Source organism: Spermophilus citellus (assembly GCF_964194105.1).
Source record: "Spermophilus citellus genome assembly, chromosome: 5".
NCBI classification, from domain to species: domain Eukaryota; kingdom Metazoa; phylum Chordata; class Mammalia; order Rodentia; family Sciuridae; genus Spermophilus; species Spermophilus citellus.
Genome location: NC_138186.1, coordinates 129,589,631 through 129,602,812, shown reverse-complemented (window position 1 = coordinate 129,602,812; position 13,182 = coordinate 129,589,631). Strand labels below are relative to the sequence as shown.

Sequence of the window (13,182 nt, the reverse complement as noted above, 5' to 3'; positions counted from 1 at the left end):
AATTTCCATTTTAAAATTAAGGTTGCTATAGAAAGATATTAACTTGCCACTGTTTGCATATTCATACTGTTAATTGAGAGCATTTGTTTAGCCATGCTAAAATTGTTAGAACTAACTCAGATTGCAGTTAGAATGCATAATAAAACTTTTACATTCTGAGTAATTGTTGTGGTGTAAGGCAATTAATAAAGAGACTTGTCTATATATCTGAGTGCATTTTTAAAATTAATGAACATTTGTATTGACTCTTTACCACTTAATCAAGATAAGACACAATCTCTGTAAACATTACCTAGTGATTTAAAAATTCAAAATATACTTACATAAATGTAAAATTCTGATCACTTTGACTATAATAACTTTTTTCTTTATACTTTTCTTATCTGGCATATTATCAGATTACAAATATACAAGTTTGCTTTAGTTCCTATTCCTATTTCAATCAAAATTTGGCCAGAGTAACTTTCTGAAAAACGAGGTTCAAAAATTCCCAGGTTTTCAAATCATAAACTAACAAGGGAAATGTTCATTTGTACTTCAATTACAGAATCTATACTGGTGTTGCTAGTAAGTATAAATATGTTTTTTTTTTTTTAAAATTCATTGGTAAAGTCTGCTGACAACTAAAGACATGGTCCATTTTATGAATGTTTTAACAGAGATGTATTTGGAAGGGAATCTGAAGCCATGATAAAAGATCTATAGTTGATGAATATCATAATAAATTTCAAACTCTTGCCTATAGTTGAAATAATTCATGCATATATTAGTTTTGTTATAGAATTAATATACAACTAAATACATAACATTGGTTTCAGCATTGGTCACACATTTGACTCATTTAGGGTGTGAAAAAAATAGTCATTAACATCACAATCTCTGGGAGTAAAGTTGTAGTATCTATGATTTTTAAGAATTCCTAAAGTGATTCCAATGCTCAATCAGGTTTGTGCATCATTGGGATAAGTACTTTCTTTTTTTTTTTCTACAAGATTGACATATGTGAATATACAATACCTGAGTGTATGTATACATACACACACGTACATAATTATATGCATATATCTACATGAAAATTTACATACACAGGTATAATAAAATGTTATTCTTTAGTTTGGCATGTTTGAATTTTACAATGATGACATTTATTATTATAAGGCTAACTCAATAAGCTAAGTTATTAGCTCCCTGTTGTATTCTTACTTAAGCCTCACAATACTCTTATGCAATGTGTATTCTCTCCATTCTAATGATGAAAAAACCGAGGCATCTTGATGTCAAGTTACTTGTTCAATGTCATACCACCAGCGTGTGGTGTGGCCAGAATTTGAAAACGATTTCTCTGAAATCAGATTCTGGGTTGCTAATCATTTTGCAACATTGTAATTAATAGTAAATTATAGGTTATTAATTACATGGTTATATTTTTAAAATTAGATAATATTTAAGACTGCTGTGGAAACATAGATAAGGTCATCAGAGATATTTTTTACTATTTAGGTATTACTTGATATAAAAAACTAATTTACTAAAATCTATGTTTCAATACACTCTTTAAAAAGTTAAGTGTATCCTACTTTAAAATATTATCTCTGACTCATGTACAGAAACCTAATATTATTAGGAAGATTATAAGAAACCAGGAATTCTCTCTTTTAGGGAATGTAGACTGATACATTAAATCTGTTTACTCTGGGAGTTCTTTGTTCTTTGATTTCAGAAAGATGTTTAAATATTTAGGCTAAACTACCCTGACACCGATAGATGGCAGCAACTTTCTGTTATTGAGCACTTTGCTCTTACTGTACACTCGCCTGGAGAACAGACTGAAATAAGATGTAGGACCACAATCTGTGGTGGCGGTACATATTTATCTGTTTCTTTAAACTTACCAGAAATGTTTCTAGAAGAAGCATCCCTTCAGTAACACTTCTAAGTTTTGCAGTATGGAAAGTGACTTGGACAGGTCTCTTTGGGTATGTAAATAGAAAATAGAAGACCAGACTCCTATGGACCTTGTCATTTCTAATGGTCCATGCTATCCATGATTATGGAAGCTCTGAGATTCAGACCTTGCCTTGAAAAATTCAGTGAGCTGAAGATTACAGCATTTTCTTCCAAAAGGCACAATGCACTTCTGCAAAAGTATGATCCTGAGTATCTGTCAATAGTATTCTGGAAAAGAAACCTATGGTTTTAATAGTTTAGACCTTATACTTATCTCCTTCCCATGACCATTTCTTCTTTTTCTGAAATGAACCCTTCACTTGAGGTTTTTGTAATAGATAAATCCTAGGCCTTTGTGGCATTTTTTTTTTTTAAATTGTAAACTTTAGCAGCAGGAATTGGTCTTGATTTCACAACCCTGTAGACTTGCCCAGAGGTTTTACTGATGGGAGATGCAATAAGTTCAACTGAAAGAAATAATAATGATAAAAACATGTAAGCTGGCAGAAAATTTTGCTAGAATCCTGAGTTGATGAAAATAAAGGACATTTTCCTCTTTGATAAGCCTTTCTAAATGAACTCCTTTTCCTTAGCTGTGCTTGTATGACTGTTACTGTTTCTGTGAGTTCTAGAAGTCCCCCAAGGACAAGCGCACTGAACAAGAAGTCCAGAACTCTGAGTTCTAATTCAGCCTTGCCATTTGGTTACCAAAATTAAATTGACACAGACCTTTAAATTGAAACACATTTTCTTTGTGGTTTTGAAGTTGTTTCAAACAATTCTTTTGTTGTTGTTGTTGTTTTCTTTTTAAAAGAGCAGCATCAAAACAAACAAACAAAAAACAAAAACAAAAAAAAACAAAAACAATATTTAAAGCCAGATATTTCCATGGCTTAGGTAGCTCATAGACTGTAAGTAAAGGTGTTTGGGAAAAAAATGAATAAATAACTTTCATTTATTATTGTCTTCTTGGCTTTGTTTGAACTTTTTTTTCTCTTTTTTTTAGAAGAATTGCTACTAGAATTTCATCATTCCTATCTACATGGACAAGTGGCCTTAAATCCTTTTTGGCTTAATAAGCAGGCAGTACAACAGAGCAGATGTTTGGCCTCTGTAGTTAGGTAGTCCTGACTTAGTAGTGTGAACAGACTTTGTTTTATATAATCAAGAGATGGAGCAGATTCTACGGCATGCTTCTTTTACAATAACAGGATATGATGTAGAATATTCGATAGGTAAGTGATGAGGTGTCCCTGTAAGTCTGATCATGTTGATGAATTCTCTAAAAGTCAGGTTACCTAGTCACATATGGACAATATTTACTGATTCATCCTTTTGCTTATGAACCAAACCTGAAGTTACTGCTTCTCCAGAGCTGTCAGGAATATGTAGATCCTTCTTCAAAAGTAACAACCAAATTAATAATTCATAATGTAGGTAATATGGCAGAAAATTTTATACTTTAATAAAATCTTCAATATTTTGATTAAATGAAGATGAAATGAAACTATAATTAGCTGCATTTTATTTTGCTTAATTATCTTTACGATTAATAATTTCTTTGTATTTTCAAAATTGATTTTACTAAGCTTTTAACTTTGGAATAAATTTATTTTGCAAAAAAGTAACAAAAGTAGTATAGAGAACCATCATATGTTTATTATTTAGTTTCCCCTATTCTTAATATTTTATTTTAATCATGCTGTATTTGTCACAACTAAGAAACCAACATTAATACATTAAAAAACTCCATTAACTCAAGATTTTTTTTTCACATTTAACTAGTTTTCCTATGAATGCCTTTCTTCTATTCCAGAATTTACACTTGGATAGAAATTGCACTTCATTATATCTCCTGATTATCTTTAGGTCTGTGAAATATTTCCTTATTTTTCATGAGCTTCATAGTTTTGAGTGACATGATCAGGGATTTTGGAGAATGTCCCTCAATTTAGGGCTTTCTGTTATTTTCTTGTAGGATAAAGTTCTAATGAATTGTTGCTTGGGCAATAATAACAAAGTGTGTAATTATAGTAGAGAGATTTAAAAGCACAGTCTTTAGATTCTGACATATTGGGTGACCTTGGGAAACTCATTTACTTTCTGTATACCTTCATCTCCTTCCCTACATCTCAATCATTGTAATAATACCTATATCATTCATTTTGATGTGCATAAAATGTTATTTTAAAATTGTTAGTATCATTCTTATTTGGAAATTTGAGATATTTCTATTTTATGGAAGGGACTAGCAAAAACACGGATTGTCAAAGAGGATTTATGTGTATGAAGAATCCACTGGTGAGAGGATTACTGTGGATGAAACCAGACAGGGTCCACTTAGGTCATTCAAGGGTAGGATCTAAGGCTTTTAGTAGGTATTAAAGGTAGGATAGAGATTTCAGTACATGTTTCTTTTAAAAGCATCATTTATGTGTTGTGTTCCCAGGAAACATTACAAAGTGCTGATACAATGATGGCACCTGCCATGGTTTCCAGTTACCTTAGAGAACTAAGGTCCATCATTCAGTTTTATGTGTAGGTGAAATCCAGTTTTGCTTGGGGTAGCAGAAATAAAAAAGGATTTGATTCAGAAGATTTGGTTTTAAATCCTTATTCTCAGATACTTGATAGATTTATTATCTTGGGAAAATCACCTCAGCTTTTTTTATCTATAAAGCTGGAATAATACCTATCTCATAGCATTGTTATGAGGTGAGAATGCTATAAGATATGGAAATATCCTTTGCAAGATAGAAGACAATAAGAAATTTAGCTTTAAAATAGTTTTATAGGCAGCTGATTGCACTGAGGGAGTCAATGATGTAGAAAACATTGTAATCTTGCCAGTCCTTGGCAAATTTGAGATATGTTATATATCTCAATTCTTTAAATATCCTTCTGAGACCTAGCCACCTTACAGGTCCAATTCCCTATATATTAATTCAGGTGAATTCAGTTGTAATAATAGAAACCTAACAAACTTATTTAAACAATATACAAAATTGTTTTGTTCACATAACTGAAAAGCCAATGACGGATGAAGTTTGTGCCAGTGGACTATTAAATGCCTCAGTTTCTTCCCATTTCTTAGCTCTGCATTCTGTGGTGTTACCATTTTCTGTAAGATTACTAAATGCATGCCAGTTCATGTTCTTGTTCATATCTAATATGAAAAAGAGTCTACATTCCATATTCTGACTATAACTCCTGAGTCTTTCTGATTTTGTCACTTGATCCTCTTTGTGCCAATCTTCTGATCAAAAGATAGCAATGAACAGACTGATCTTACATCCTGTGTTCCATTCTTGATTCTGAAGGTGGCATCAGCTTCATCAGAGTCACATGAATCTGTAAATTTAAATCAGAAACTATTTAAGTAGGGGAAGAGAAGAGGGTAGGTAAAGGATTACAAAATGTCCACTACATGTTAGCTAAACAAAAACAGAGAGAATGGTTTTCTGAAGGATAGAATCCTGGGATTATTTAGAAGTACCTTGGCTTGGAGTTGTTGTTGGCTGGTGAGATAGGTCTTAGCTGGTGGCGTGATTCCACTTATGAACATCTCATGTATTCATGGGATACCAGCATAACTAGTCGTAGAGAATTCCAGCCCATGTGTCAATTTTAGGGTTGGATTCTGGCCCAATGACTTGCTAGCTGTATAACTTGAGTAAATTACCTTTTCTCTGCACTTTGATTTCCTCATGTGTAAAATGGTGGTAGTAGTAAAAGTAGCTCCAAGTCTATTTTGAGTAATAAATGAAATAATTTTTAAAAAGTGTCTAGTATAGTTTCTGAGACACATAGAAGGAGAGACTTAGATTTTAATTCTCACCAGAATTATTTTCAGACACTTTTTACAGAAATCCCTGAATAGCCTCTAAGCCCAGATAATTTATATGATAGTTTATGAATATGTTTAGCATAATATTCAGAAAGTGAGCTTCTCTTTCCCTTTTTCTATCATTAATTTGATTCTCAGAGACAGAATCATGCCCATTTTAGGTTTGGATTCTGCCTCCAAAAATAGTATCAGACACAATTCAGTATTATCTACATTTAAAAACACAAAGGATTTAAAATGTCCCATATTGTGAACTGTTCTTGGAAACTATGAAAATTCATCATACTTAGGGTGACGATGTTTATTTAAACCAAATGCCTTTTGGAAAGAAGAGGCATTTGAAAATTAGCATTTCAGTTAAACTATCTAATAATATTGAAAGTCTTTACATAAATTAGAAAGATTTGGAGTAAAATTGCTTAGGGACCTAATAAAGGCAAATAATTCTTAAAAATATGTTAAATATTTTCCTTCTTTTTTCTTCTGTATTATCAGTGAAAACTCTCCCCAAACTAAGAATTTTGATTTGTTATTTTATTCATTTAAAATATTGTTATATAGATTCATATATCCACACTGATATTATAGCAGATGTATTGGCTCTTAATTTGAGTTCATCTAAAATAAGAAATTGAGCCAACCAAATCACATTGATACGGCTATAGTTAAGTATATCTATGCTTTTAAAGTAATAAAACTGATTAACTTTCATCCTGCTGATGAACAACTAATGTGTTAGTTTGAAGTAAATGCATAATATCAGATTTTTGGTTTTATGAACCTTTGGCATTATTTCTTTCTTATGTCTTTATTTTTCTCTGAGTTAAGCAGAATTTATGCATCTTTTGCCCAAAGTCTTTACAAACATATTTAAAATAATAAACCCGATTAATTGCAATGCCCTATGCTTACTGATCTCAGAGATAAGAAGGTAATATAATTATCATTCTCACTCCATATTAATAATTGTATTATATTTGGTGTCTTAATGGATAATTAAACATGCCAAATATTAGCATAATGTGCTAGTTAATTAAATTGGAACTGACATTGTTCCAAATTGGCATCAGAAACAGTTCAGTAATATCTATATTTAAAAACATTAAAGATTTAAAATAACTTCAAAGAAGAAAAAGGAAAATAAGATTGAGGAAGAAAAGCTGGCCTCTGGAATGATTGATACAGGCTTTCTAAAAAGGTCTCATAAATATGCCCCCAAGTTTTAGGAGTCAAAAAAAGAGGAAAATATAACCAGTTTCAACAGTCGAAAAGGTTATAAGCTAAAAACAAAGCTACTGGTCACACACACACACACACACACACACACACACACAAAATACAATATTTTTTCTATACTAAAAGCAGAGAAATCCATTTCTCAGAAATATGCATAGTATGACCTCCTCTCTATTTCCATGAGATAAATAATGTTATCATCTAATAATATCAGATAACATTATTTTTCCTTCCCAAGTTAGTGGTTCTAACACTTAAAAATTGACACTTTTCCTTAATTTTTAAGGTATTCATACAAGTAGCTTGCTTAGGTACTATAGTGGTTGATGCATTAATTGTGCTTTTCCAATATCTTTCATAAAAATATATGCAGACTTGGCCTCTGGACCTTGCATTTATGATTGAAATAGACTGTCTTTTTATGTGTGTACTTCAGAGTTGAATTTATAAAGCAAATCTACTGTTGTAAATGTGAGTATAGTGTAAAATGGATCTTTGATGTGTGCACTAAAGCAGGACTAAGTAGTTTTTGAAAATCCTATGTAGCACAAGTTGAATTGAAGAACAGGGTGTCATTGGTAAATTTGAAATCCACATGAATGTTGAACATTAGGGTCTCCAAATTCTCTGATAAATATCATTTTTGTCCTCTGGGATTGGAACTAATTGAAAAGAGTTTGCATGAATTTTTTAAAAGTGTGAATTTGAGAATACACCATTACCTGTGGGCACAATCTATGATCTCTCCCTGGCTTAGAGATGGTCATGGTAGAGGTCAGTAGTTCAGGTTCTGAGAAGAGGGTGATGCAAAAAGTAGAACTCCAAAGAAATGAGGCTACATTTAATAGAAAATGATTTCACTTAATAGAAAATTAAAGCTAACAGAGGCTCTAACAAGTAGATATTTATTTTGTCTTACATAACAGAAATCAGGGAATTGGGTTGAACCAGGACCAATAGTGCAATGGACATTAAGATGCTGAGCTCCCTCATTAAACTAGCTGCAGGAACCTAAAAAACGGCTTCTTGTTATGAGTCTCAGTTTTCTCATAAATAAAATTGGTTCAGGGGCACTTGCATTATAAAGGTGATATTGAAATTAAATAAGATAACTTATATAAGGCAACTATCAGATTTGGCTCAGTGTATATTATTCAACTTTCAGAATCCTAGGGAAAAAAAAGAAAGAAAATAAGCAGGCTCAAGATTTAAAATACAAAACCTTCCAGTGGTGTAACTACAGTGACAGAAAACAGAGCAACTGTTGCCCGGGAAAAGAAATGTGATGTGATCAACTATACAGGGGCACAAGGGAACTTTGGGGAATGATAGAACTGTTACATACGTTGATATTTATGATAACAAAACTGTCAAAATTTACAGAACCGTATACTTAAGATGTGAATTCACTGTATATAAGTAACTGTTTAGTCTAAAAAGTGGGAAAACGTAAACTAGAACTATAAAATGAGAAGCCCAAGATTTCACTCATTAGTAGGCATATGCTAATGCATACATAAATCACACAGAGAGATACAGATGAGTAGTTATATATTTTATTCTTTGATGTAATGATAAACAGAATTCACTTGGAAAATCAAATTGAGATTTTCCAAGCTAAAGAAACCTCATAAATTGTACAGACTAACTTCACCAAAAGCTAAGAAACTTGAGTTCTGTCAAGGTGAGGTGAGGACCCAAAGCTATTTCTTTGGTTGCAGGGTGCTATTTGAATCATTTCCCAACTTGATGTCCTGTTCTTTATGTCACATCATAAATATCTTTCTAATAAAAATGTTGCTTTTTAAACAATGGAAAAATACTAACATTAGCATCTTAATTACTGGGCTCAGAAATAGGGTATTAATATATTTAACACTATTCTAAAATATAAGCTAAATGGATATTAGAAATTTGAAGTTGATATTGATGCTCTTACAGTCACATGTGCACCTAAGAGCAGTTATGTCAGTTTAACTCTGGTGTGGTTGGGTGCCTACATTTTATTAATAAATTTCTGTATTTTAGGCATAAAAATTCTGGACCAGATGTCAGAAGACCAGCATCTCATCTGAGCTTCACCACCAGTCAGCTCTCTCTGATCTTCTGTAAATCTTACATTCTTGAGCTAATTCTCTCATCTGCTTTGGACTATATCAATGCTTTTCAAACATTTATTAAGAGGCCCCTTTTAAAAATGAAATCTCAGACTGAAACTTAACATATTAAAAGATGTAAGAAAAGCTTCTACCCTTGAAGCAGGATGAGGAGACTTGCTCTTCCCATTCAAGCTCCGCCCTCCATCCCACTGCAGGCAATACCCTAAGCAATTTCTGCGGAGTTGTAGAGCACCAGAAGCACAATTTCATAACTGCTCTATCAGATCATCTTTAAAATTCATTTCCCTTGGGCTGGGGATGTGGCTCAGGCGGTAGCGCGCTCGCCTGGCATGCGTGCGGCCCGGGTTCGATCCTCAGCACCACATACCAACGAAGATGTTGTGTCCGCCGAGAACTAAGAAAAAAATAAATAAATATTAAAAATTCTCTCTCTCTCACTCTCTCTTTAAAAAAAAAAATTCATTTCCCTTTGAAAATACTCTAATTTGTGAGACCAAAGATGAAAGTCATTTTTCCCAGATCTAAGGGTTAGAAATCATAGATATAATGTTAAACATTGTTGATGCAGTTGGACATTATTTTCATATATATTTTATTGATTGACATTTATTAATTTTATATGTTAATGTGGTTCAGTATGATATTTCAATACATGTATTTAGTAATGCACACTGATCACATCAGGGTAATTAGCATTCCTTCTCCTCATCACTTCTTTATGTTTGAACCATGAAGCTCCTTTCTTCTAGATCTTCATAAAATAAATATATTAGGTTGTTGTGAACTATAGTCATTCCTTGGGCTATGGGACACCAGAATTTTTATCTATGTCTTTTGGTGCCTGTTATCCAACCTCCCTTTATTGACCCTCCCTCTCAAATTGCCCATTATTTTATTGAAACTTTAATTTTTATCTTTTTTTTTAAATAAGGGAATTAAAGACTAAAAGAGAAGAATTATCTTCTTGTTTGTAATTAATCCAGGTTGTAGAATATTATCAACAAAGCTTACATCAGTGATAGAAACATATATAACTGAGCTACAGCACCTCGGGTAACACCTGCAAACACGTTGTCACAGTAGGTATTGTATGCTGAGCATTATTCTAATGGGAGAACTTCAGAAGATCTATAAAATGTCAAGAAATCTGGTAAATATTAGTAAAATAATACTTTCATTGCTTGATTGCCCTTGGTCAGACATGCAGAGAACAGATAATAAACAGACACACAAATGCATGTTCTGTGGTGATAATCAAACAGGCAGAAATAAGATTCAGTGCAAGAAAGCATGAAAAAAGCTTCAAACAACTCCAATGAGGTCATGAAATGATGAAAAACAAATGCCATGGAGCCCAAGGACAGCAGCCTAAATACTGCGAATTTGTTTAGGCCTGGTGGCTCAAGAACACACATCACAAAGCAGCTTTTCTTTGTTCAGAAAGAGAAGAAACACTAGTCCCATCATATTCTTTTGCCACATACCTTGGTAAGGCTCTCACCAGCAGCATTTCAACACATTAAAAAATGTTTGGAATGAGGTGCAGGCAGTTCTTTTTTTTTTTTTTTAATTATTTGTTCATTTTATTTTCACATGAACAAAGTCCCAATTTGAATAATTGTATTTTTGAGATACAGGCATGATGTTATGACAAAGACACCAAAACATAGTGGCTCAAATGGAATAGATACCCAGTATAACACACCTGGGGGAGATGGCTGAGTCCTTCAAGACCCCAGTTTCTAAATCTATTGTTACTCAGCTATTCCCTAGATGAACTTCAAAGGCCAGGAGGACATTGGCTCACAGCCATCTTTCCTTCTAGGCTGTGATATATGGGAAAATGAAGGTATTCTTTTCTTTTTTCTTTTCAAGTGGGAAGGTTGAACTGACGCATGTTGCTCCTACTCAAATATTGTTAGCAAGGAACCCATCACATGACCACACAGCATTGCTAGAAATGATGGGAAATGGGACTCTGGTTGGCTACATCTGGAGGACAAGAATGTTCCTTAAAGAAAGAAAGAAAGAGAGAAAGGAAAGTAGGGGGCGAAAATCTCTGCTCCAGCACATATACCCATTTCTGAAATGAAGTTTCAATTTTTAATGCAGAATATGCTTTTATGATAGACTGGGCTAAAGGCAAAAGAAAGAGGCCATTTGTGAGAGGGAGTTAGGTAACTTGCCCTGTAGCATGAGCATCACAAGTGGAAGGTAATACAGTTCTGTTGCTGATGTCATCTGGGTTTGGAGTGTTTTTGAGTCCCCTTCAGGATGCAGTATCCATTTCCACTAGAAGAGTAGAGTAGAGCTGGATAAATATCTGCAGAATCTCACAAGGAAATAAGTTTAATCTTATTTTCTTCAGATTTCTGTGACAAGATGATAATTATGCAAACATATGTTATCTTTAACACTCTCTACTGTGTTCAGACTCCCACACATTAAACTCCAGTCCTTTTTGAGAAGATGACAGGGAATAAATCCAATTTTTTGGCAGAACTCTGTGTTATCAACATTTGCTTATGGGGATACCCCCAGCACTACTGACTTTGGATCAGAAGGCTAGAAGCTATATACCAAATTTGGCACTAACATGGGTGCTCCCTGAATAACTGGCTCCAAACTTCCCATGTTATTTCTGTCAAGGTTTAGCTAATAATATATAGGAGAAAAATTGGTAAATTAAATACATTTAGGTTATCAGAAGTCCTGATAAAAGTTAGTAATTTATGAGCATTTTAATCACTTTTTGGTATCAACTCTGCTGTGATAAAAGCTAAAAACTTTTTACTCTCACAGAATCCCTTGCTCAAATTCCTAAGTAGACTCCTACAGAGTCACACTGTTTACCTTTGAAAGATCATAGCCTGACTTTGCCTATGGAGCTTTGTTTAGAGTTCTGAAAATTTTTGCAGCTGGGGTGAACCTATACCTTGCTGGGGAGAATCAACATGAAGCAATTGATCACTCATCCAAAAATAAGAATTCTAACAGAAAGGGTGGTAACTGTTGAAAAAGCATGCTGACATCAAATAAAAAATGTGTAGGAACAATAATTCTGTTGACATGAAATTGTTTTTAAAATAAATTCTTTTGTGTTTGGGAATCATTTTTTCTTTGCTTTTTTTAATCAAGCACATGAATTTTGTTTTCTGAGTAAAGAGCCTTATTTCTAAGGAGCTGTTTTCTTGTTGTTTGTCCCCTATATGAAATCATCTTGTCAAATAACATGGACTGCTACAATAAAAATTACATATGGGGTTTTTCAGTTTAAGATCAAAGTTCCATGACTGAAAGTTAGAAATCATAGTTCTTTTTTTCCTATTCATATTTTATTGATAAATGCCAATTGTATATAAAATAAAATATTATTGGGAGAGTGAATGATACAGCAATAAATATTGGCAGTTAGCAGATAAAAAGAGAAATAGAATCAAGGGAAACAGATAAGTGAGAACAAAATATATAAAATAAAAATTTTAAAAATAAAAATAAAAGAATACAAAACAAAACCACAATATACTAATAAAACATCCTACTCTTTAAAATATTGATCAATGAAAAATAACTACCTTCAAAAAATTCTAGAGATGAGAAAAAAGAAACAAACATGAATATGTATAAATGTCCATAAACTGTTCAGGTCACAATTAAAGAGAAAGAAAGAAAAAATAAAAAGTAAATAAAATTAAAAGAAAAGAAATAGAAAAAAATTGATGAAAATTTATAGAACTGATTCTGTTGGAGTTGATTCTGATCTTCCTTTCTCAGCAGTGATTGGTGGGGTGGGATGGAGTGTGATGTCTGCTCTACCCTCAGGATGGGGTCATTGGAATATTCCGTGAGAGAAAATCCATAGGCAGAGCTACTGGGGATGAGGTTTAGTCTTGGGTAGGCTCTGGTTTCTTCTTGATTGACAATTGGTCTGAAATTTTAAATCTATATATCTGCAGGGCCAAGAAGTTGTCAGTCCATGCTGGAACACTGTACCCCAGGATCTCTCCTGGGTTCCACTCATGCAGTGGAAGA

The 13,182-nt window shown here is 33.0% G+C and overlaps 1 pseudogene across 1 annotated transcript in view; it reads right to left on the bottom strand.

Annotated features, from left to right (window-relative positions):
* Positions 1-5,148: 5,148 nt before the first annotated feature.
* The window catches only part of LOC308649998, a 125,949-nt pseudogene continuing 117,915 nt past the window's right edge, over positions 5,149-13,182 (bottom strand). Inside the window, exons 38-41 of the transcript in view lie at positions 11,337-11,442; positions 10,199-10,278; positions 7,753-7,865; positions 5,149-5,298 (exon numbers count right to left, since the gene is read on the bottom strand). The product of the transcript in view is annotated as an uncharacterized misc_RNA (transcript). The remainder of the gene's footprint in view (positions 5,299-7,752; positions 7,866-10,198; positions 10,279-11,336; positions 11,443-13,182) is intronic.